The sequence below is a fragment of the Balaenoptera borealis genome (genome assembly GCF_965194805.1).
Source record: "Balaenoptera borealis genome assembly, chromosome: 16".
Classification (NCBI taxonomy): domain Eukaryota; kingdom Metazoa; phylum Chordata; class Mammalia; order Artiodactyla; family Balaenopteridae; genus Balaenoptera; species Balaenoptera borealis.
The window spans coordinates 87,885,197-87,910,678 of record NC_138872.1 but is presented as its reverse complement, the minus strand read 5'-3'; the positions used below and the strand labels follow the sequence as shown (position 1 = coordinate 87,910,678).

At 58.6% G+C, this 25,482-nt stretch overlaps 1 protein-coding gene across 8 annotated transcripts in view; it reads left to right on the top strand.

The window, feature by feature from the left end:
• ELFN1 (extracellular leucine rich repeat and fibronectin type III domain containing 1) overlaps positions 1–25,482 on the top strand; it is a 70,381-nt gene that overhangs the window by 32,717 nt on the left and 12,182 nt on the right. For 4 of the 8 annotated variants that reach the window (XR_014235649.1, XR_014235650.1, XR_014235651.1 and 1 more), the window contains exon 2: positions 4,761–4,921. The exons of 3 other annotated variants lie outside the window; for them this stretch is intronic. The gene's annotated coding sequence lies outside the window, so the exon portion shown is untranslated. Of the gene's footprint in view, positions 1–4,760; positions 4,922–16,511; positions 17,530–25,482 lie in introns of those variants that run through there. One more of the 8 variants, XR_014235653.1, reaches the window with a different exon arrangement.

The following is a 25,482-nucleotide window of genomic DNA, read 5'->3' as shown; positions in this document are numbered from 1 at the left end:
GCTGCTGGCACTGGGAGCGTGTCCCGCAGAAAGCAAGGCGTCAGGCAGGCCCGGCTCATCTGTGTGACGTCACTTCCCTGAGCCTCAGTTTCTCCATCTGGAAACCAGGGATGATAAGACTGCAGTTCGCAGCACCTCGTGGGGCCGGGCAGCACTGCACGGCTGTATCACGATTGCTATTCAGGGGAAGGCGGAGTGGCTCGGGGGTTGGTTTCCTGTGGTCTTTGGGAAGGGCCCTGGCCCAGCTGTGGGGGGCAGGGAGGGAGGGAGGGAAGAGCAGTGGGACGGCCTGTGGGGCCACCTTCCTCCCAAGCCCTGATGGGTGGGGGGACATGCCCCTTCCCCTCCTCAGCTCCCCAGACTGAGCTGCAGGGGCCAGGCATGCAGAGCCCCGTGTCGTGCTTCCTGACCCAGACAGAAGGACCAGCATTGGCCTGGGGGACTCTGCCGGACACACACGCGCGTGCGCGCACGCACACGCACACACGCACGCGGTGCTGGCTGGCAGGGTTCAGCTCTCCCTCCCGGCCTGTCTGAGCTGCTCCCACACCTGTCCCCTCTCCTGCCCCTTGTCCTCCCTGCAGGCCTGCCAGGGGCTGGGCTTCCTACAGTCTCCCGAGGTGCTGCCGGGGCCCCCAGCCTCCCCTTCTCGCTCCCGGGCTTTTTGTCCCTTGGAAACAGGCACAGGAGAGGCGGGGCAGGAACGGGGGGGGGGGGCAGCAGGACCCACTCTGCGCTGCGTAAACCCGAACCCTAACCCTAGCCCACCGCTCCCTCCACGTGTGGCCCCCAGCCTGGAACGACCCCCACCCCCCAGAAGGGCCCCGCCTGGGGCCTTGAGGCAGGGGCAGGAGGGGCCTGCCATTCTCTGTCCAGCCACCCTGGGCAGAGGAGGGAGGTGGGGTCCAGAGGGATGGAGCCCTGCCGAGGTCCCCCGGGGGCAGAAGGGAGCTGAGAACCCTTCTTGGGGCACCCCTGCCCCCAGGATGCTCCGGGAAGGCACCACCCCCTGCAGCAGCTGGGGAGGGGCCTGGGCAGGTCAGCTCAGCGCCCTTTCCCTCCAGCCCCGTTCCCCTTGGCCCACGATGCCCCCTGAGTTGGGGGCTCCTCCCACCGTGCCCCCTCCGTAGGGTCAGCGCCAGGATGGCAGCCCTCCCCTGCCCCCGGTGCACACCAGGAGCCTGCCAGGCGCCGTGGAACGCAGGGGCCTGGGGGGCGGCATCCCCACTGCTGAGGCCCACTGTGCTCCGGGGCAGCAGCGGGTGGTCGGGTGGTGCTGGGCCTGAAGGAAGAGGGGGAGGGCCTGAGGGGCCACGTGGGGCGGGGTGTGAGGGCGCGGAGGAAGTGCTGGGCGAAGGGAGAGGCCGCGGAGCCGCCCGGGGGCTGGACGAGGATCCCGGCCCGAGGCTGGCAGGTCGGGGGGCTGGCTGCGCCCCTGCAGGGCCCTAAAGCGGCCAGCAGCACCCCGCGTCCCAGGTGAGGGGCCTGGCTCCTGAGAGGTGGGGCGGGCCCGGGGAGAGGGCGGGCGCCTCCTGCCCCCAGAGCCCCCTCGCCCCCGGCCTCGTCGGGCGGATGTGCCGTGGAGAAGGGGGGGCACGGGTGCAGCTGCGGGGAGCCCAGGCTGCTGGCATCAGCAGGAGCCCCTCCTCCCCACCTCGCTAAACAATCATTGCGCAAAATATGCAAATGGTATAATTACTGTTATTTGTTTTGCTGATAGAAGTGTTTGAAATGCAAATGCCAAGTTGGGGCCTTTCCTTTGTCCCACCCCCTCACCCAGACTGACGTCCGCCAGGGTGAGTCGCTCCTCCTGGAAGAGGAGGACTTGGGCCCCGCCCCCCCCCCCCCCCAGCTGCTGCCTCTGCCGCCTGAGGGGCACCCGCACGCGGCAGGGGTCCTGGGCCACCACCTGATCGTGCGCACAGTGAACCTCGGAAGGGGGGCCTCAGCCACCCCATCCCCCACCGTGTGAGCTGGGGGCCTCCCGGAGCCCCAGTTTTCCTGTCTCTGTGATGGGACCGCAGCCTCGGGGCCCGTGCTCTCCACCCCTTGACAGCTCGATGGAGGGTTTGGGCCTCGCTTTCCCACCTGCAGAAGTCCTGCACAGGTGTCTTCTCAATAGAAGGGAGACTCGGTGCCCCTGGGCGGTCTTTGGGGGCCGTGGTGAACCCCAGCATCACTGTGTGTACACTTTGCTAGTGGGGGTCGTCCCCTTCGATCCCTCCAACCCAGGTGGTCTCTGGGGTTTTCGGGGCCCTCAGGCCGGTGGGTTCAGACCAGCCTGAGCAGTGGCCGGTGAGAGGTGGTCACCATCATCCCTGTTCTTCGGAGGGGGAGCCGAGGCTTGTCGAGGTCCCACCGGTCAGCGTGTCTCCATCAGGTGCCCGGTTCCCACCTGGCCCCCCTCCCCCACCCCCGTGTCTTCCGCTCGAGCCGCTCCACCCGAACCGCAAACCTCCCTGTCAGACCTGCCGCACGAGGCAGCTCCCGGGGCCGAGGCTCGGGTCCATGACCGGCTTCACCTGAGCTCCTCCCGCCACAGGTCCCGCGATTACAGTATCTACGGGCTGTTCAGGCCCATAGATTTCCAGCAGCAGCGCAAGCGCCGTCGGAAATCTGTGCAATCGGCCTAACCCCGGAAGGGGCGCAGCCCCAGAGAGGCCTCCCGCTGGGCCCCGGGTCCGTGGGAGCTAGTGGGCCTGCACGAGGGGCGACGCCTGGGTGATCTAGGCTCTAGGCTGTTTGCGGAAAGACAAGGTATTATCAGAGGCAGGTGGGTGGGAGCGGGCCCCGGGCTCCTGTGGCCTCTCTGGTCGGCCTGCGCGGCGGCTGCAGGGCGAGACGCCGGGGCTGGGTTAAAGCCAAGTGCGGTGAGTGTGTGTGCGTGTGTGTGCACACACGAGTGCTTTTGGGGTCTGCAAGCGATGCTAACGGAGAGGGAAAGCTCAGGCAGTGTGAGACCGCAGGACCCACTCGCAGACCGGGGACCGTGGATCTCCCCGTGCGGTGGCCTGGCTTCTGCTCACACGCGTGGGAGCGTGGGGGCCACTGGTCCGCCTCGGGCAGCTTTGCTACGATGTCTGAGGGTAGCCGGAAACCCGCGCCCTGGCCCTGCCCGGTGCCGCCGAGACGGCAGGGTGCCCGGGGTTCCCGAGCTGTTTCCTCGTCGGTAATGCGGGACTCTTTTCGAAGCTGGGCTGGGTATACAGGGGGCACTCAATAAGCGTGCGTTCCTGCTTCTCCTCTGGGGCTTCATGGGGTGAGGCAGCCCCTCTGCTGGCTCTGGGCAGCTGGGAGGCCGAGCTGGGGTTGTGAGGGTCACCAGGACCCAGGAGAGGAGAGCAGAGGTCACTCTGGGCGGGCAGCCAGGGTGGGCAAAGGCCTGGGGGTGGGAAGGGATGTGGCCTCTGGGTCCCTGGGCTTCCGTCTCAGCCTGGAAGCCTCCTGGGGGCCAGGCTTCAGGGAGCTTCTGAGCCCGGTGTTCTCTCTATTTTTATTCCAATTACCTTTTCCGAGGCAGGTTCAGCCTCATTAGCATATTCAAATACATCCCATTATTATTTCAATTAGCTGTTAAGTAATTAACTCTAATTGATGAGCATTCCCCCCACTTCCCCACATATTTTTTGGTTATTTACATCCGCTTCTAACCAACAATTTTAGGTAATTACGCGCCACTCGCTCATCTATTTGCACACACTCCCAGGACAGGCCCCCTCTCCCTTTCAGCGCCCACCCCCAGCCCAGGAGCCTGGGGGCTTCCGAGTGGGGGGACGGGAGGCGCAGGCAGACTGCGTGGGGATCCGGCGCCTGCCCAGGCCCTTGACGGTCACTGCCGGGCCTCCAGGGGCTGAAGGTGTGCCGGAGCGCCCCCATCCTACTCCCGGGGTCCCCTTTGTCCCCAAGGTGCCGCTTCCTCTGGGCACCCCCTCGCCCCAAACCAGGTGGTGCCACCCTCGAGCTGGCTGGAAACAAAGACAGAGAGCGGTGGCATGGTGGCACCGGGCTTTATCCAAACGCGGCTCCTTACTGCATCTCCCCTGGGTGCCCCCGCAAGAGGACGCCCCCTCGTCCTCAGTTTCCCTACCTGCAAAGTGGGGATGGAGTGATTGAAGAGTGAGGGTGAAGTGAGGCGCGTGGAAGGCCCTCAGCACAGAGAGGACGCTCAGCGCTAGTTGGGGTTGATCCAGGATGGATGACTGGTCACACCTGGTGGGCAGGTGAGGGGGCTCGGGCTGTAATCTGACTTGCCCGGGTCACAAGCTCATCATGTCAGCCAGAGCCGGTCACACCTGGTGGGCAGGTGAGGGGGCTCGGGCTGTAAGCTGACTTGCCCGGGTCACAAGCTCATCATGTCAGCCAGAGCCGGTCACACCTGGTGGGCAGGTGAGGGGGCTCGGGCTGTAAGCTGACTTGCCCGGGTCACAAGCTCGTCATGTCAGCCAGAGCCGGGCCGGGGGTCTAAGGCTTCTGTTTCTGGGGCTCCCTGCCCACCCCCCGGGCCACCGCAGGGTGGAGTGGGCTGGAATCGCAGCAGTGACCACGGGCCCAGCCAGTCTGTACTGCGAAGTTCTGTTGGTCTCTTGCCTCTGTGTCGGCCCCTTGCCTGCCCTTTGCTCTCCTCGAAGTCCTGGTCTCTCCGTTCTGTTATCGACACAGTGAGCACACACAGGGCAGAGACTCCCCCTGTGCTCAGGTAGATGGGCTCTTCCGAAAGCCCCGTTCCCTTCTCAACTCCTCTCCCCTCTGTCCCCACACAGTGGAAGCTGCCTTGGTGACACTGTGTCCTGCACTTTGTCTGGACCTGTGCTCTCCCTCTGTGTCCTGCAGTGAGGATGTGATGCCCACGGCCCCCTGGGGAGGAACACACCAGCCTGGTCTTCTCAGACAGGCCAGGTCATCAGCGGGCCCTGACCCGATGGTAAGGGATGCCCTCGCTCACTGGCTGTCCCGGCAAAGGGGGGCAGGGCCAGTTCATAACGACCTGGGAAGCAGGTGTGCTGGGTCATGGGTGCGGCCCGGAAGGGGTGGGGTGAAATTCGGCTGTCCTGCAGGAACAAACGGCCTTTAGGGTCTGACTCTCGTTCAGAGGTGCTGCCCATCCCACAGGAAACGGGCAAAGGCTGCAGGGGTTCCCTAAGACTCAACAAGAGGAACTGGGGGTTTTAGGGGACCCGAGAACGGTCTGAGTAGGTAGTGGCCGTGCTCAGGCCACTCCAGTATCCTCCCCTGATGAGTCAGGGGATGCTCTGGGGGTAAAAGAGATTTCGTCTTCCACCACTTTATGGGAATAGATGCAGCGTCATGTGTTGGAGTGTAAAACGCCGTACCTGCAGCACAGTATATGTTAATATTGACTCAGTGTATATTTGAAGACAGACTTATATGGAAAAAATTATCTGAGATGCTGAATTGAATACCTAAGTGAATGATGGGGGTTGAAGCTGCCATCCCAGTGGCCAGGTGTTCTGTGTCTGCTGGGAGTCTCACCTCCAGCTGGAAAGTAGCTGGACAAGCTGTTTTCCTTCAGTGCGTTCAGAAATCACAGATATGCCCTCTTTTGTCGACGGTATCTTGGGTTTCTCCAGGCCACAGGTACTTCACGTGGTCCTGGGACTCTGATTCAGCAGTTTTCACACTTGGCTCCTAGGCAGGTGCTGTGAGTGGGAGTTTCCTTGTCTGATAGAGCTGGGTTGTAATGTTTCACTGAACCAGCAGGAGGTGCTGTTGGTAAATGACACGGTACCTTGAAAAGTGGATTTTAGGTTTTGGGTGTTTGCAGTAGACTGTTGCCTGCTGTATTCAGCTGTTAAAGAACCCTGTAAACTGAGTTTATGTGAAGTGATGGTGATCTTACGCTCTGCCACCTCTAACAGACTGTGACAGGAGGCGTCTGGGGATTTGTGAGGCTTCGTCCTTCAGCACGTAGCTCCCCAGACTTCTCCGTGGCTTCAGAGTGAGGCTTTGGGGAGGTGATTCTGAAGAGGAGTCGAGGACGGAGAGGAGCCCACCGGCAGGAGGAGAGGCCGCAGGGGTTCTGGGCAGAGGGAGCGGCAGAGCAAAGCCCTGAGGGCGGGCAGGCTTGGCGTGGGAGAGGGGCAGAGCACAGGCGCGCGCAGCTGGAACTCGTGGGCCGCGCGGGGTGGAGCGCTGGGCTGGGACCGGGTCACGGGGTTAAGCCGCCTGGTCCCTGCGCCTTCCGTCGTTCTCCAGACGGCCATCGAGTGCCTGCCGTTTGCCAGACCCTGGGCATGGTGGGTGGAGACCCCTGTCCCTCCAGGCGCCTCCAGGTTTCGCAGGAGGGAAGGGTGTGAGCACGCACAGTCCATGCTGCACCGTGGCCCCCCCGTCTCTTTAGCTGATACCATCCAGGACGTCGGGCTTGGGGGTGGGCTGGGCTCTGACCCCGTCACTGCCACCAGCTCCGTGTGACAGAGACCGGCACCTGCCCTTCAGTGGGCCTTAGTTTCCCATATGAACTATGGTGGGGTCCCCAAGAACCTTCTCCATGGATTTGTTGAGAAGTTGAGAAGACAGGACAGTCTGGGGTGGGGGTCAGCTCTGACCACACAGCAGCCTAAGACCCCCATGGGCGTCCAGACTGAGAACCGCACAGCAGTGGAGCGTGACACAGGAGTGGACAGGAAAGCCCAGAGGCCCAGGGCTGTGGCAGAGAGTGTACACTCAGGGCCCGGCTGGGAGGATTAGGGGTGCTGACCTCAGGCCATTGGCATGGCCGTGAGGGTGCAGGATAGCCAGGGTTTGGCTGAGGCTCCGGCAGCAGCTCAGTCCTTTCCTACCCTGTGCCTTTGCTCACGGTGGTACCTTTGCCTGGAATATCCTCTCTCCAAGGTCCGTCTGTCTTTGGAGTGAATTTGGTGTCGGACAGACCCTACTCTGCTGAATTTTGGATGCAGAACGCTGGAGAGGTCACTCACTACCTCTGACCTCCCATGTTTTAAAAAATTTATTGAACTATAGTTGATTTACAATGGTGTGTTAATTTCTGCTGTATCGCAAAGTGACTCAGTTATACATATATATTCTTTTTCATTATGGTTTATCACAGGATTTTGAATATAGTTCTCTGTGCTATACAGTAGGACCTTGTTGTTTATCCATCCTATATGTAATAGTTCGCATCTGCTAAACCCAAACTCCCAATCCATCCCTCCCCCACCACCCTCCCTGTTGGCAACCTCGAGTTTGTCCTCTATGTCTGTGAGTCTGTTTCTGTTTCGTAGATAAGTTCATGTCGTACTTTATTTCATTTTATTTATTTATTAATTTTTGGACGCATCGCTCCGCATGTGGGACCTTAGTTCCCCAACTAGGGATCGCACCTGCGCCCCCTGCATTGGAAGTGTGGAATCTTAACCCTTGGACCGCCAGGGAAGTCCCTGTGTCGTATTTTAGATTCCACATATAAGTGATATCATAAGGTATTTGTCATTCTCTTTCTGACTGACTTCGCTCATGACCTCACATTTTTTAAATCGGTAAAACAGAGATTAATAATCTCTCCCTTAAGGAGAGCGTTCAGTGGGATGTGTGAATTGCCTGGTGTACAGTAGGCGCTCAGGAAACAGTAATGGGTATCACCCCTTGCCCCCCCAGCATGAAATGGGAGTGTCTCTGGTCCATCACGTTAGATAAATGTTAGCTCTTCCCTTCCTTCCGAGGTGCCCGCTCTCCCCAGCCCACGTCAAGTTCGGGCTCACCCGAGCTAGTCCGGGACCCCCACGGCCGGGGGGCACCCTCCTCGTGCCCTGGCCCTGGCTGCGTGTTCCGCGGGCAGCCTCCTGAGCCTGGCGGGTGGCAGACACTGAATGAATGTTTGTGGGATGAATGGATGGGACGTTTCCCAGCCCCGCGCCACCTGAGAAGGCAGGTGGCAAAGCAGATGGTGGTGCTCCTGCAGGGTCTGGCGAGGGAACCCGCGCCTTGCACTAGGTCTTCTCCAGGAACCTGGGGGTTGGGCTGTTTTCCCTGAGATCCCTTCCAGATAGAACATTTTGTCATTCAGCGACTTGAACTTTCTTGGTCTATTCTTGCCTCCTTCCTCCTCCGTTTCCTGGTCCTAAGGCCTCGTCCCTAGAAGTGTCTTTTATTGAAGCAATGACTAAAGAGTCCAGAAGGAACCTTCTGAGTGTTCTGGTGACCCCAGGTGACCTGTCAGGGCCAGCTCTGGGCCGGCACTGTACTCGGCACCAGGGACAGAGCCCAGCGAGCGGCCCTGGGCTATGGGTGGTGGGTGAGAGGGAGGTCTGGGAGCTGGCAGAGCTGGAACCCAGCCCCCCTCTGTAAGACCCCTCCCCTCCCTAGGCCTCGGTTTTCTTCTTTGAGAAATGGGGGTGATGCTTTCCCCAGCAGAGCTGGCATGGCATAAGGGTGACTTGCCACCCAGCACCGTCAGGACCCGCCCCCTCCCCTCCTGCACATCCCAGCCCCTCCCCCAGCCCTCCAGCTCGTCCTGGTTCCCCGCCCCCATCTCTCCAAGGAGCGGAGTTATTTATCTGCCTGATGGTGACAGGCAGCAGTGGCTGGAGTTCGAGCTGCTGTCCGGAGATCAGCTGGCGGCTGCAGAGCAAACAGCCCGAGCTAATTAGCAAAAGGTCACGCCCGCTCCTGGAGGCCCGGCTTTTGAAGTCGGGGCCTCACACAGACAGGCTGGAAGGCACTGAGACTCTGAGTTAGTGGCTTGGTTACCAGGACGGCTTCAGACCCCTGCTCACAGCTCATCACCTGATTGCCCAGCCCGCAGCTCTGAGCTCCACCTTTTAGAGATTCCCGGCGCCAGGGATCCAGCCATCCACTCCCTGCCCCAGGCCGGACAGACAACGGAGATCAGCCCCCAGCCTTCATCCCGCCCGGAGCTCAGGGGCAGACAGTCCCCAGCAGCCGAAGTGCAGGGCTGGGCAGTAACCACCCATGTTAGCCCCCCCCCCACCCCCATCCCCGTCATACACACACACACACACACACACACACACACACACTCACACACATTCCCTCTGACTGTGTTCTTACTGTTTTCCTCTAAGTAAATTTACTTTTTAAAAACTTAAATACATTTATTTAAAAGGGAACTTTTATGGCACTACTACAAATGGAAAACAAGCCTCCTTTTCCATAAATAGAATTCATAATCATAAAAATAAATTCAGTGGAAACAAAGCAATGTTATTATATTCTAGTTGGATGCCGCAGCCCAGAGGAAGCTCAGAGCCCAAGGCCTGCTATCGCTTTATTAAAAAGGGAAAACAGCAAGTGTGCACAGGTGTTCAAGACTTACTAGCCCTGATCTGAGACTTTCTTTTGATGTAATCAGCAGCACTGAAAAGAATTAAATTAAGAGTAACTGTCTAATGAAATTATTCAGCATTATTTTTTGCTGTGTCAGCTAGGGATTGAATTTGGCCGAACAAGACAGAAAGCTGACACTTGCGTGGTTGAACCCCATGTAGTGATTAATTTTTCTCATGTAAAGAGTGCAGCAGTGGGGGTGGTACACAGTCTAAGGAAGTTATCAGCAATTCAGTTTCCTTGTAGCTGCCCCCTTGGCCAGTCTTAGCATTTGTCCTCATGGCCTCCAGGTGGCTGCTGTGCCTCCAGCCATCGTATCTGCATCTCAGGTGGGAAAAGCAGAGGAGGTGAAGGGAAGGGAGTATACTGGCCGAGTCTGTTCCTTGTTATCAGGATAACAACCTGAGCCTGTTCTCTTGCCCACTGTGGTCCACTACTGCCTAATGGTTGGTTCTCACTAAATGGTTCCTCTATCTGTCGCATACTTACTTGGTGCCTACTGTTTTCCAGGCAGTAGACCCCTGCCCTGTGTTCACGAGGCCACGTGCTGGCCTTTGTGAGACGAGTCATGGCCCCGCCTCAGGGCGTTCTTCCCCACTCCACCCCACACCTGGCTCCTGCTGCCCACAGTGGGCTCAGCTCAAGGGTGGCTCTGCCTCAGTCGCATTTCTCCTCCCCGTGGACCCACGCTGCCCTAGCCACCTGTGGGGGTGTCCAGTCAGCTTGTACAGAGCTGCCCTGGATGGGGGAGCGTCTCTCCCCTCTCCCGCAGCCTCTTGAACCCTGGGTCCCTGTGCTCCCCCTTTGGCCTCCGGCAAAGCCCCTCTTTGGCCTTGGTGTCCCTCCAGCCAGCTGGTGGGCCAGGCTTGCGGGGCCACGTTTCTGCTCCTAGACCTTAACTTGTCTTTTCATTTCCTCCTAGAACGTGCGTCCTGTGGTTCCTGAAGTGGATTAGCAGGAGGAGGGTCGAGCCTCGGGGCGCCTCCTGTTCTGGGCTGTCTCTGGCTGGGCAGGCCCTGGAGACCCCTTCTCCTTCAGGCCAGGGCTCCTGGGTTGAGCCTGCGGCCCCTTGCACCCATCTCTGCTGCGGGTTTTTCCTTCCACCTGAGCTCCTTCTCGTCCCCTCCCTCGTAGACCTGACCTCTGCCTCTGACTTCTGACCCGTCTCCTTGGCACCACTGCCAGGGACCCACTCTAGGTCCCAGATTTAAATATGGGTTCCAGTGCTGGCCAGCTGTGCAATCAGGGGCAAGTCGCTTGACCTCTCTGTTCTTTGTACGATGGGGGTGTGGCAGCTGCGGGTGGGGCCCTTCGATGAAGTGAATGAGAGGCACCGAGGAGCACCCCACCTCTGCCTCCTCCCCTGCCGTCCCCCCTTGCCACCTCCTGCTTCGTGGATGTCCACATCCTACACACGTGTGCATATGCCTCTCTATGCATATGTGTCCGCATGATCCCGGGGGGGCCCCGTGCTCCGCCCTGCCCTCCCCCTCCTCCTCCACATGCTCAGCCCCAGTGACTCACAGCCAGGGCTGCAGCCGGAGTGGGTCGGGGTGTGCGGGGAGCGGGAGGGTCCAGGGAGGGGAGGCCGCTGCCCAGGCCGGGGTGATGACAGCTGTGGGGGTGATGGGAGGGGGGAATTGGGTGAAGAGTGGGGTTTGGAGCAGGCCAGAGAGGGCGGCAGGCACGGGGCATGGGAGCCAGAGGGGAAACCAGCAGACGGTTGTTTTCTCGTCGTGGTGATTTGATATGGACGTGACCCAGAGCGCTGGAGAAGCTTCTCTGCCGGGATGTTCAGGGGGGAGGGAAGGGCGGAGGGAGCGAGGATGCATTTACTGACCACCCACTGTGTGCAGCCCTCTCCACGCCAGAGCTCACCCCCCACAGTGGCCCTGAGTGTCAGGCGTCACTGCTGTGACCGCCCCCAGGAAATGGAAGTGGGGAAAGGTTGAGGGTCCTGCCCAGTGCCGCGCCCAGGGCTCCCACTCTCGCTCCCCGTCCTGCAGCCTCGCTGCTGTGTCTGCATAGACAGCGAGGATCCCTGGAGCCCGCAAGGGCTCGCTGCCTGGCCTGGCCCCGGACCCGTGAACGCCTCCGGCCTGGTCGCTTGCAGTTTGGCCCTGAAATGCTGAGCGCATCTGGCCGGCTGCAGTTCCAGGCTGACCCGCCAACACTGAGGCTCCTGGGGAGGGTGGGCAGAGGTGGGCGCTGTGCTTGGTCTGTGCAGCTGGAGGGCCAGGCCTGGCTGGGGATGGGGCTCCCATGGGCCTTGCGCCTTCCAGACAGGATGTGTGAGTGCACGCCGAGCTCAGAGGAGGAGCAGACCGGACAGAGCCGGCTTCCTGGAGGGAAGGATGGGCAGGCCTTGGGGTGGGTGGCAAAGAGGAGGCCTTTCCAGATGTGAGAAATGGTGTCTCCATAGCACTTGGCATGCACACAGCGTAGGACGTGGCCCGGGCCTGGGCCGTGGTGGGAGGGTGGAGAGAGGTAGGATGGAGGGTGGCAGGGACAAGCTTGCAGGGTGTGTGGTGGGGGTGCCAGTCCTGCCTCTCCTTTGTTCCCGGCCCCCGGAGCATCTCCAGATCCCACTTAGCTCTCTCCCTAGTAATCTGTCCCCCGAGTGAGAAGGCCCTCATCTGTATTAGTAAGCTGTTAAAGTTCTCCAAAAATACGATAATTCAAATGAGATAGAACTTTATTTCTTGTTCACAAAGCAGCCCAGAAGTCTGTGGCCCAGGGCTGGTAGGGCAGCTCTGTCACTCTAACCTGTGGCTTCTGTGTCTGGGACCAAAGTGGCTGCTCCGTTTCCCACCATCACATCTGCATCCTAACTGGGCAAGGTGCATGCATGCCCATTCCTTTTAAGGGAGTGATTCAGCAGTGGTGCCCTTCAACCTCCACTCACATCCCGTTGGCTGGAACTGAGTCATAGGCCCTGCCTATCTGCAAGGGAGGCTGGGAACCACAGTCTTTACGTGGGTGCAGTAGTAAAGGAAGAGGAGGATAGAAACTGGTGACCAACAAGAGAGCTTGGTCACACATTCTTCTTGGACGTCCTGTGGCCTCAGGACCTGTGGGGAGAAGAAGCAGGCGCAGGGCATCCTTGGCCGGCCTGGCTGGTGAATGGGGGATGGGGCTGGCGTGCGACTGGTCCGCTCCTAGAGCCTCACTGGTCTGGGCAGGAAGCTTGCCGTTACTGAAAGTTATGGAGCAAGAGGAAATCATTAGTACATTTTGAATGGAAAGGTCCCCTAGCAAGAGGGTGACTCTGTAATTTAGTGTCCAAACCAGAAACACTTTTGAGAGTAAAAAGAGGCGGTATTAATAATTACACTGAAACAGGGCAAACCAGGATGTGTGGTCACCCTACCTAGAGATAGATCATCTTGTCTGTTTCCTGTTTATGGACAGTGAAGCCCCCAGACCCTGTGTTAGTGACACATGGTCTCAGCCATGTCCTCCTTTCTCCTTCTCAGCACGGCCGTCAGCCTCTCTGAGCCTGGGCTTCTGCGGTGCTGAGGGTGGGATGTCCCAGAGGCAGGGAGCTTGCGGCTCCCCGTTTAGGCCTCTACGGAGCATCTAGGGCCAGCCCAGAGCTGTCCACGGTCCTGAGCACCTGCACAGAGTCAGGGCGCTGAATGCTGCGCCGCCCCTGCCGCTTCTCCACACCCCAGGGCCGCCCTCCCCACCAACAGGGCCAGGTCTGAGTCAGGCAGCCCCGACCCCCCCACACCCCTCCCCCTCCTTCCTCCTTGGGAGTCTGGTCTGCACACACCCATCCGTGAAGATACCCATCGCTCAGAGATGGCTCCCTCCCCCGCACCCCGTCAGCCCCTCTGTCCATCCTCAGCTCACGGCGTGGGCACCTGGTCTCCCTGCACATGCCAGTCTTGTCCCCCACCTGCCCCTGCCCCTCTTTAGTGTGTTCTGAGCCCTTGCAGCCTGGGCTGTGTGTGTTAGGCTGGTTCCAGGACAGGTGCTACTCACCTGATACACATGGAGGAGACCTCTGGGACGTGCCCTGATCCCAGCTCATCTGTGAAATCGGGACCCCAATAATTCCAGCTCCCTGTGACTTGAGAGGTTCCCACGTGCCCGGGACTCAGTGGCCCGGATCACACCTTCTGTCCTGAAACATCCGCTCCTCTGCTCTTGGCACCTGCGTCCTCCTGCCTCTGGACACACTTCCCTCTCAGGTGTCCCTGAGTGTGGGTCCTCCTGAAGTCCCTGCCCACGCTTTCTTCTCATGCTATGCCCTTTCCCTGCCCGGCCTCAGCCACAGCGTGCGGGCAGCGCCTGGACCATCTCCCCCCCTGCCCGGTCTTCTCTGCCCAGCCCAGGCCTTGGGCATCTCCCCTCATCCTCCGTCACAGGCACCCCAAGCTCGGCATGACTCTGACTGTACCAGTTCATCATCACTCACTGCCTCTGGTCTCCCACCACCCAGTAAATCTCCAGGTGACATTGGTCTGACATCCTAAGTACCCCCTTTCTCTCTCTCTCTCGAATCTTTTATTGGAGCGTAACAGACAGAAAAGTGCAGGAGTCACAAGTATGTTTAGCTCATTAAACTTTGATGAACCGGACACACTCGTGTCCCTGGGACCCAGATCAAGGGCATCACCAGCCCCCCGAGGCCCTCATGTCCCCTTCCAGTCACCGCCCCAAGGGTAACCACTAGCCTTCCCATAACCACCCTCTGCCCATTTTGGAACTCTGTGTAAATGGTTCGCTCAACCTTGTGTGTGTGACATTTATCACATTGTTGCGTCCTCAGGGCTTGCCCGTCCTGTTGCCGTGTCATTACTGTCCCATGGTGTGGATGTACCACCGTGTGCTGTCTGGGCTCTTGTTGATGGGCACCGGCTAGTGTCCAGCTGGGGCTATTACGAATAGTGCTGCTGTGAGCATCTGAGTCTCCCTGCGCACGCGTGTGCGCGTTTCCGTCGGGTATTGTCTGTGTCTCGTGGCTTCTTCCCCTTATCTCTCCGTTTCCCTCCACGAGCCAGCCCAGAACCCCCGTCCTCCCTCCTTCAGTGACTGTTGCAGCTTCCTCTCTATTCTCTGCACACCCACTGTTTACTGCAATAGTTCATTCTCCGTCAACAGCCAGGGTGATCATTCCTCCTCTCTACTGAACCTTCAGTGGCTCCCCAGTGCCCCCGGGCTGAGATCAGAGCTCCCAGCAGGTCTGCCCCAGTGGGTTCCTTTCACCCCACCAACCCCACCTTCCAAGTTCCAGCTCTTCCGGCCTCTGTACTTCCTCATAGGCCCTGCCCGTCTTTTCGCTGGGCTCACCTATGGCCTTTGCATAGCCAGGCTCTCTCTTAAGTCTCTGGGAACACTGGCCGGACCTGGACGCCTGGACTGATCCCCCTCCGCCAGCTCCCCACAGCGCTATCTCACGATTACATCTCGCTCGTGCCAGGCGGAGCTCTGTCTCCCCCACCAGACCGGCAATTCCAAGGCATCGGTCTTGCTGTCCTCTGCATCCCAGTTGGCCAGCATCTGGCACGTGGCGGGGACTTGCTTGCCATTTGTCTGTGTGAAGTGGGCGGGCAGGGTGGGAGCCACGGTCCCGTTTTGCAGGCGAGAATCAGGGGCTCAGAGACTGAGGTGCTCAGAGTCACCCGGGCCACTGGAAGAGGAGACGTGTTGGACGGCTGTTCACACCGAGTCCATGGGGAGCTACTTCCTGGGGCCCCCGGCAGATCTGTGCCATCGTCGTGAAAACCAGAGACATAGCAGGGCCCAGAGAACTCGTTTCAAATGGGGGTGATGGGGGTGGTGACGAGCACTGAGACCAGGAAGGAACAGGTTCCTGGGGGGCAGGTGGCACCTGCAGGCCCGGCCTCCTCTTTCTCAACCCTGAGACAGCATCCCGGCACGTCTCCCCCCGTGAGTTCTGTGTGGCCTGGAGCTGTCCCAGGAGACGCCTCTCCTCTCCAGCCCCACTCCCACCCCCATTTCCCTCATCACGAGGAAGCCCAAGTTCTCTCTGGGACGCAGCCTGGGACCACCACCCACCCACTCTGCTGGGAAGAGGAGGGTGGGACCAGCCAGGGGTCCCAAGTCTCCAGCCGGGGCCCTGGGAGTCCTCACCCACCTTTGATTTCTCAAGAGGTGTCCAGCTCCCCTCAAGGCCCGTCCAGCCTCCAGAGAGGGGCAGCGGGCCCACCCCACAACCAGTGTCAGCCCCCAGCCCGGTGCAGCAGAGAGCGCCCCGAGGCCGTGTGCTGGGGAAGGACCGGGCACCCACCTTCACCGACCCAGCCGGACCCAGTAGGGCGAGTGGGGACCAGACAGCCCCCTGCCTGGCATCATGAGCCAGGAATGTGGCCAGTGTGGATCCCGAGGCCCTTGAAGGCCCTTCCTGCTTCAGGCTTCGTGGGCCCCGAGACCACCTCTCCCTTCCTGGACTGGATCCCCTCCTCCCCTGAGCCCCCCCATCTTTGTACTTGGGCCCCCCTTCCACAGACCCGGCTGTTACGATTACTTTTTATTTGATAACGTAAGACATCCTTACATTATTGTTGGAAGTACTGATGCCTGGACGCTGAGACTTAGCTCAGACCTCTGGCACTGAGACGGTCCAGCGGGCAGCCCGTGCCGTCCGCCTGGTCCAGGTCCCAGCCTGGCCACTCACTGACGTGCGCCTCGCCCCTGGGGTGCCTCAGTTTCCTCGTCTGTCAAATGAGACCCATCATCGTGTTGCTTTGTGTTTAATAGCATTTAAATACGCGTGTCAGCACTTGTAAAATCAAACATTTGATAACAGTTATCTGGCGTGATTATAACTAATTCTCTCAGCCCTGTGGGGCTTTCTGATGAGGAAGCAGTGACACAGAGATTTAGCGGCTTGCCCAAGGCCCTCATCTGGCGAGTGGCAACTCGTCTGCAGAGCCAGCTCTCAGGCCCTCTGCTCTGGCACCCTGTTTGTGGGGGACGTGCAGGCAGAAGGGAACCAGCTACAGGGTTAATCACTTGCACGACCTCCTCCTGGACTCCCAGCACCAGGGCTGCTGCGCGGCCCTGATGTCCTGGCGCGGGGTTGGGGTCGGGGTACAGGGGAGCCCCCTGGAGAAGGGCTCAGGACAACCAGGCCCTCGTCCTGGGTCTGCCGTGACCTTGCTGTGTGACCCGGGGAAAATTCCTTGCCCTCTCTGGGCTTATGAGTACAAGCCCTTAGAGGGCAGAGGCCAGAGCTGGAAGGTTCTCTGGATGTGACGCCTCAGGCTCGCGGGGACAGCACAGCGAGGGCGGGCACCTTGCTGGACGGTTCACCCTGTTTGCCCTACCTCCCTGGCGGGGTTCTTGGCAGGCCGCAGGTGCTTTAAATTCTTTGTCGGCTGGGTGGGAAAGGCAGGCGCGTCAGAGCTGTCGGCTCGTGAGATGGGGATTCGGCCTCTCCCGGGAACCGTTGCAGAGAGCGTTACGCATCTGCCCAGCCTGCCAAGTTCAACGGTCACACGGTTCCTCAGCGCCTGGTGGAGGCCGGGCCTGGCTGGAGGGACCCAGGGTGGACGAGGACCTCTGCAGGGGGTCGCTAGCGTGGCTCTGTCCACCGGGGGTCGTGAAGCCTGTGATACAGAGAGGCCCCGGAAAGGAGGCAGGAAGGCTCGGGCTCCAGCCCGCCCTCCGTCCTCACCACCCCCCGAACCCCCTCCTGTGGTCCTGACACCCCTCTCCTCTCCGGCCTCGGTGTTTCCATCTGTGCAGTGGGAGCCTTGCATCACGCGTCCTTGAAGGCCCTTGGCCAGCAACTCCAGGGATCGAGTTCGGGGCTGGTACCTGTCATCCTCTGCTCAACGGCTGTGAAACTGACAGCCTTCTGCCCCAGCCCTGGGACTGGCCGAGCTGGTCAACAGCCCGAGTGGCCTGGGCTTGGTCCTCGGGGCCTGGAAACAAAGCACAGACCAAACGGTGCCCCAGCTAGGCCAGTGGGGCCTTGAGACAGAAACCGGAGTCGGGTCCTGGGGGGGCTGTGTTTTTAAAGCTCACAAGTGATTCTGGTGGTTTAGGAACCACTGCTCTAGTCTACCCCCCTCCAGCGGGAGTGCCTGCTCTGATGCCTGCCTCTCTTTGCACACCTCTGGCGACGGGGAGCTCAGTCTCACACGGCAGCCCATTCCTTTTCAAAACATTTTAAAATCTCTTGTAAAATATTAAGACGTCTCAAATATTGAAGAAATCTCTAATAAATATTTCACTAATTATAAAATATTTAATGCAGCCCGAGGTATGAAGAATGATACCATGGGTACCTGAAAGCTCTCCTAACCCCAGTCACTGCCTGGGTCGTAGGGAAGCCCTGGAGGGGACAGAGGGCCGCGTTCAAGTGCCCCCACCACCCCCTGCCCCGCCCGACGCCTCTGTGTGCCCCTCTCAGACCCTATCCCCCCTTTTCCTTATAAATTTTTAATGGTGGTAAGATACACACAACATATAAGTTACCGTCTAAGTGTGCAGGTCAGGAACGTTAAGCACATTGTCGTGCAGCCATCCCCACCGTCACCCCCAGGGCTCATCCTGCTCCCCTCCCCCTTAAAGTAGGTCCTTCACTAAGTTTTGTGATGATTATTCTACTGCCTTTTTTGCTTGCACTCTGTATGAGCCCCGCGTCGTGCGCGGGGGCCCGGGTTGTGGGCGGCTGCGCATGCGCGGCTCGGAGGCTCTCGTCCCTGCCGTGTAGCGCTCACCGGGCGCGTGCCACGTGCTTTAGTCAGGTCTCTCGGAGGACCCCTCGGTTCGGTCGCGCACGTCCTCGGGCTCCTCGCAGCTTCTCTGGGGTGCAGGCAGCACCCAGAATGAATTTTGGCTCACGGGCTACGTGCATCTTTGCCTTCGCGGTGCCGCCCCGGTTGCTTTCCAGCAAGGCCGGCTGGCTCAGGCTCGCATCAGCAGGCCCTGGGAGTCCTCCAGTGGTCACACGCAGTGTCCACACACAGGCTCCGCCCCTCTGCCCTACGCACGCCCTGTGGGGACGGAGCCAAACACCCCCGTTGCCTCCTGCCTTTCCTCGGACCCCCGGGTTTTGCGTGTGCCCTTCACCAGGGTCACTCGCCTTGGAACACTGATCTGTTGGCCCCATGACGGACGTGTGGTCACACACACAGGCTCTGGGGCCAAACTGCCTGGGTTTGAACCCTGCCCCACCACTGAGTAGCCGTGGAAACTCAGGCAAGTTAATAGACATCTCTGTGCCTCTTCTGTAAAACGGGTAACAGTACTGACTTCACCAGATTGGTTTAAATATATAATGTGAATAGACGTAAAGCTGTCAGAAGAGTGGCGCCCAGTAGGTGCTTTACGAGTGTGAGCTTTTATTATCCCCTGTGAGGTCTGGAACCCGGCCCTCCGGAGCAGTGCCAGATCACCACCCCCTCTGTTCTACCTGATGTACCTCTATTAAGTCAGCCTGAGTTCCCTTCTCAGGCTGCTGCATTCACCTGTTGAGGCTGCTCTTGCCTCTTTCTTTTCGCTGTGAGTGACGTGGGGCCACGCTTCTCTGCTGACCTCCTTCCTGGCATGTTTTTGCCCCGTGTAATTCACTGAGGTGGATTTGACCCGTTACTCCAGCTGGAGGGAATGCTTGGATCCTGGTCCCCACCTCCAGCCTCTGTCCCCTTCCCGCAGGCTCTCAGAGTTCGTCCAAACTGCTGCTCACCTTGAGAAGCAGGTGAGGACAGAGCCACAGACCACCCAGACACCACTGGGGGTGCCCCTGGTCCTCTGAGTGACGTGGTCTGTGTCACTCTCCGTGCCCACCGCTCTGCCCCCTCGAAGGTCAGACTCTCCTCCGGGAGCCCTCTGGGATTAGGGCCTGGGGGCAGATGCCCCTGGCACCCCAACACCCGGCGGGCAGCAGAGGCCGGGCACCACGTTCAGGGGAGATTGAGCCAGGGAATGGGGTGGTGACCTCGCGGCAGCCTGGGGTGGCGACACCACGTGCCAGAGGGAGGCCGCCTTGCCTGAAATCCCGCCCACAGCCGCCCCCCAGGTCCTGGCACTGGCCAGGGGGACAAGCGGTGACCGGCGTGTGTGGCCTGCAAACCCGGAGCAGAGTCACAGACGCCCGGCAGACGGTGGCGGGGTGCGGCAGGACTCAGCTCGGTGAGGAAGGACTGTCAGGAGGGGGGCCGCCCTCGCCCCCCACTCGGGCCGATTCCAGCCTCGTCGGTCACACGGAACACTGACTGTCCTCCAGCTGCTCTGCCGCTGCCCCTGCCCGCTGTGGGGCGGGGCTTACACTCTCGTGCGACGCGTGTGCCTGTGCGTGTACAGTACGGCGGGGGGGCAGGTGGTACACCCATACCCGAGGGGTCAGAGCCTGGGGACACAGACACACACACACGGTCACACTCAGGGACACACATACAACCACGGTCACAGCCACATACAGTCACACACACACACACACACACACACACACACACACACACACGCACGCACCCCCAGCAGGTTTCAGGCTGTAACATGCTGGCCTCCAGGCCCCCACCTGCCGGGGGCTGACCCCTCCCAGCCCTGTGCCCCCCACCCCGCCTGCAGCCCTGGGATGGGGACCCGCGGGCACCAGCGGGCTCTGGGGGACGCCTCTGTCTCACCGGGGGGCGGGGCGCCGCCCCCGCCCGGCCTCTTGCTCAGATGTCCGCGGCAGCTCCCCGCGGCCCCTGCCCAGGCAGGACTACCCCACCCCACACGGCGGCCTCCGGGACCCCTGGGTCTCAGGGACCTGGGGTGGGAGCTGCTGCAGAGGGGCCCGCCATCCGGGGGGATCTGCCAGTCACGTCTGGCCCCAGGAGGGTCCCCCAGCCCCCTCTTCTCCCGTCTCCTCCTGAGTACAGACCAGCGGGGGATGGGGGCTGAGGTCGTGTGTCCCACACCTAGAGGGGAGGCCGTCAGTGCAGGCTGGCTGGGCGGGGGGGGATGTGAGCCCGTCACGCGGAGCAGCGAGGGGTCCTCAGGGCCGGCTGGGATGCCCCCACCTCAGCGGAGTCTCTGCTCCGCGGGGCGTGTCCTGTGCAGCCTTACGACGCCCCTGCTCCTCTGGGGTGACTCACGCTTGTTGAGCCAGGAACTGTAGTCAGTGCTTTTCATGAGTCATTTTACAGATGAGGAGACTAAAGCCCAGAGTGGGTGAGCCACTTGCCCCGGGGCACACAGCACCAAGTGATCTAATTGAAGTCCAGGGTCAGGTTAGGGCTGTGCGATCCCATCGTTTGTGTTCTTCACACACACTCTGTGACCCATAAGGACAGCGACCTTGTCCTGTCCCTGTAAGTAGACACTCAGTAAACAGTGAGTGAGTGAAAGAATGACTGTGGGAAGAAGGTCGTCGCCACAGCGTTCAGGGCTGAGATGGGGGGTGGTGTGAGTCTCCAGGGCTGCCAGCCAAGGTCTCCCCACCACCTGCATGGCTGAAGTGTGCAGCCTTGGTCTTCCTGCGGTAGCTGGAGATGATGGAGACAAGGCCTTTTATTCTGGTGGGGGGATCTCCTTAGGCTCAGGGCCAGGTAACTGGGGCTGAATCTTCCCTTTGCCTCCTTGGGACCTTCCAGCAGTCACCTCCCAGGCTGCCCAGGCCGGCTGCCCAGCCCCTGAGGGGGGCTTCTGCTCACCTGCTCTTTCCGCTTGCTGCCCCCAGCCCCTTCCCGGGCTCTGCCTGGCTGGAGGCTCCGGCCACATCCGCTAGTCCTTACTGTCACCCTCTTGGACTTGAGAGGGCCGTGGGTGGGCCTCTGTCCTGTTGGCAGGGGACGGAGATGGGGGGCTGAGAGCCCTGGGTCTGGGCTCACCCTCCCAACTCTTGACCGTCAGGAGGAAGCACCAGCCCTTTGCACGATCCTTCTTTGGGCCACAGAGCTGGGGGGCAGGGCCAGACCCAGATCCCAGGCGCCCTGGCCTCCACTTTCCGCCTCCCCAGCCCTGTGTTGTGGGGAGAGGCTCACCTCGGAGCCCCGAGTGGGAGCCCCTACCCGCCGCCCCCCCCCCCCACCACCGGGGCTTCTCGGTGACTAGCATGAAAGCAACCTCTTCCAGAACAATCCCCTTCCTGGCATTTCGGCTATAATTAATGTTTGCTGTGTTATGAGGTGATTTTTTATGGACTGAGAGGCGGGGATTTACAGAGCTGGCCGGACGAGCAGAGGGGCAGCTGCAGGCAGCCCCCCGTCTGGGTCCAGCCCCACGTCCCCCCGGGAAAGATGCCGCCCCAACTCTCAGGCTCCCAGGCCTGGCCGCACCTTCTGACTTTGCTCTGACCGCCCCACCCCCCCCCCGGTCCCTCTGCCCCTGGACCACAGCCCTCCCCGAGCTCGGGTGCCGCGAGGACCTGACGCATGCGTTCTTTGTGCAAACCGGTGAGCACATGGGGTACAGTGCCTGTTCCCACTTTCCAGAAGAGACAGAAACGCTGGGTGATGTGCTGGCTCTGAAGCCGAGATCGAGGATCTGATGGCACCGCTGGGTCCCGCCTCCTGTGAAGGGAGGGGATGGGGGACACACAGGCCTCCCCAACCCAGCCCAGCCCAGCGTGTTCACAAACACCATTGTGCTTCACTCTCCTGATGGCCCCGGGAGTGGGTGTCAATGGCTCCATTTGTCAGGAAAGTAAACTGAGTCTCAGAGAAGGTAAGAAAGTTCCACAAAACGGCCCAGCTGGTGAGTAGCAGGCCAGGGTCCCACGCGGCTCAGAGTCCGGCTCTCTCAGGCCGCTGCCCTGTGACTCAGACACTGACCGGCCTTCCCTGACCCCCCAAACCCAGACCCCCCTTTCTGAACTCCCGGCGTCCCTGCTGGCAGCATGGACAGGTCCTGCCGTGGGTTCTTGAAGATGAAAAGCTGGGCCCTCTGACAGATGGGGAGGGCAAGGCTCGGGGGACGGGGCCCACCCCTCCTGCGCTCACTGGCGCTCAGCCCTGTGTCAGTTGCTGCTGCGTAACAAACGACCCCAACCTCGGGGGCACAAGGGAGCCCGAGTTTGGCCCATGGCTTTGGGAGCAGGAGTTCGGGAAGGGCGCGGCCGCGTGGTTCACGTCAGCTCCGCATGGCTTCAGCTGCTCGCCCTCCAGACCCCCACCCCCACCCCCGGGCCTGCAGCTTCTCCAGCACGTCTTGTTGGAAGCCGCTGGTTTTAGGTGGCAGGTCTTCCAAGAGATGGGAAATGGCTGCCAGGCTGGTTGAGGGCTGTGCCCGGGATGGACGCAGCTTCACTTCTGCCAGTGCTATTGGCCAGAGCGGTGTCGGGGCCCCCCAGCTTCCAGGGGTGCAGAGAGAGACCCCCCTCGTGGTGGAAGGGAGAGTCAGGTCCCATCACAGGCGAGATGGGAGGGGAAGTTCTGGGAAAACCGTCTACTGTAGCAGCCGCGGCTTCACCTCCAGTGTGAAGCATGGTTTCCCCTCATTTACAGGGGGCATTCTGAGAAGGTCTGTGCCTTTTACTCATCTGGGCCTAACGTGATGTCCACCTGTCCACACACAGACGACATGGAACGTAAACCGGAAGGCCCTGTGAGGGTGGTGGTGCAATCCTAACCTCACCCGAGGGGGCTGGGGTCTCCTTCCGAGGCCCTGGGCGGCCCTGCCCCGGGGACAGCCCTTCCCGCATTTCCCTGTTCTCGTGGAGGCCAGTGCTGGATTCACCAGATGAGATGCCTGTTGTAAGCTTTCCCAGCGGAGCTTTCTCTGCTGCTTACCCTGCTCTGAGCCGACCCTGACTCGTGTAAACCTGGAAGGAGCAAAAGACAAGTCAGGGGTGACATATCACTTGATAAAATGGCCATGCACTTTACAAAGTGGTTCATGGGATGTGTTTACACGGCTGTCCAGGGCACATCTGCCGTGGAGGCCCTGAGCTTGTAGAACCAGGAGGCCTCCATCAGAAGCAATCTGTCTGGAGGAAATCATCCCAGGTAGATGTGAGAAGGGCCCCAAGCCCCAAACTGTGAAGACGGTCCAGGAAATGAAACCCCAGAGGGATCTCGCCCATGAATAGTGGATCAAAAATCCTCAATAAGACACAGACAAATTCAATTCCACAAAAATATTAGAGAGATAATCTGCCATGATTATGTAGGATTTATTGAAAGAATTCAGTGATGGTTTAATAGCAGAGAAATCTATTAATACAGTACATAGTATGAGCAGCCCAGCCATAATGCCCTGTTAATAAATGACAAAAGGCATGTGATAAAATCCAGCACCACTTTCTGATTTTAAAGTAACTGCTAAAAATAGAACTAGAAAGACACTTCCTTATCACAGTAAAGAATCTGTGTCTCAATTCAACAGCCAGTGTCATTCCAAATGATGAGATTTTTAATGATTCCAATTCAAAAACTTTTATGCAAAAAAACCCAACAGTGACCTTTATCATTGTCCAGATAATCTGGACGTAGCAATAAGACATGAAACAGAATTAAATGGGAAACAAGAAAGAATTGTAATTATTTGCAGACAATGTGATTTGAGACCTCAGAAACCCAAAAGAACCGAGTGAAAAAATAATTTAATATGAGAAGTTGGTGAAGGTTCTGGACTGCACAGAACACAGACATACACAAATCAATCATTTTTATCTGTACCAGCAGCAGCTAGTCGGAAAACATAACGAAATAAACAGTCCCTAGTCACAATGGCAACCAGAAAAACCTCCTTGGCATTCCTAGGAATGCATTTACAAGAAAAAATGAGGATCATTATGAAGCAGTCTGTAAAGCTTTCCTGAGAGATACCAAAGAAAACAAGAATAGTGAGATAAGCCGTGTTGGAATATTATAAAACCTGAAGGTTCTTCCAAAATTAATTTCTAGGTTCAGTGCAGTCCCATCCGCACCTTGGTGGCATGTTTTGAAGAGCTAGATAAAATCGTTCTAAAAGTTTACCTAGAAGAGTATGCAAAGGATATCTTGCCTCCTAGATATGGAGGCTTCTTATAGAGACAGTGATTTATTTATTTATTTTTTTATTGAAGTCTAGTTGATTTACAGTGTTGTGCTAGTTTCTGCTGTACAGCAAAGTGATTCAGTTATACGTATATACTTTTTCATATTCTTTTCCATTATGGCTTATCCTAGGATGTTGAATATAGTTCCCTGTGCTATACAGTAGGACCTTGTTGTTTATCCATCCTATATGTACTAGTTTGCATCTGCTAATCCCAAACTCCCAATCCCCCCCTTTCCCTTGGCAACCACAAGTGGGTTTTCTATGTCTGCAAGGCTGTTTCTGTTTCATAAAAGTTCATTTGTGTCCTATTTTAGATTCCACATATAAGTGATATCATATGGTATTTGTCTTTCTCTGATTTACTTCGCTTAGTATGATAATCTCTAGGTCCATCCATGTTGCTGCAAATGGCATTATTTCATTCTTTTTATGGCTGAGTAATATTCCATTGTATACATGTACCACATTTTCTTTATCCATTCATCTGTCGATAGGCATTTAGGTTGCTTCCATGTCTTGGCTATTGTCAGTGGTGCTGCTATGAATATAGGGGTGAGTGTATCTTTTCGAATTCAAGTTTTCGTCTTTTCTGGATATATGCCCAGGCGTGGGATTGCTGGATCATATGGTAGCTTTATTTTTAGTTTTTTAAGGGACCTCCATACTGTTCTCCATAGTGGCTGCACCAACTTACATTCCCACCCACAGTGTAGGAGGGTTCCCTTTTCTCCACACTCTCCAGCGTTGGTTATTTGTAGACCTTTTAATGACGGGCATTCTGGCCGGGGCTGCTTCGGTGTGTCCGGGGTGGGGGGGTGGTCAGTGGAACAGAATAGTCCCCAGACAGAGGCCTCCTTAGAGTGTGACCGTGGAACAATTTATCACCCAAATGGGAATAATTTTCAAGTGAAAGGGGATCTATTAATAATTACTCTGGGACAAGAGGCATAAATAGAGAGCATCCCAGGAAAATCATGACATATGGCTGTCCTCCTTTACGGGTGATTGTGGATTGAATATTTTCACAAATTCAGTCAGCATACATTTCCTACTCTGTGCCTGGAAGGGCAAACAGGACCCAGGCCTGCTGGCCAAGGGCTTTCTGCCTGGGATCTGACTCTGGTGGGGAGAGACAGGGCGTCTGGTCTTTGCAGTATGGGGTCACGGTGGGGCCAGCACAGGCAGCTTTGGGATTACCGAGGGGAGTCCCCAGCCCCAACCTGGAGTCTG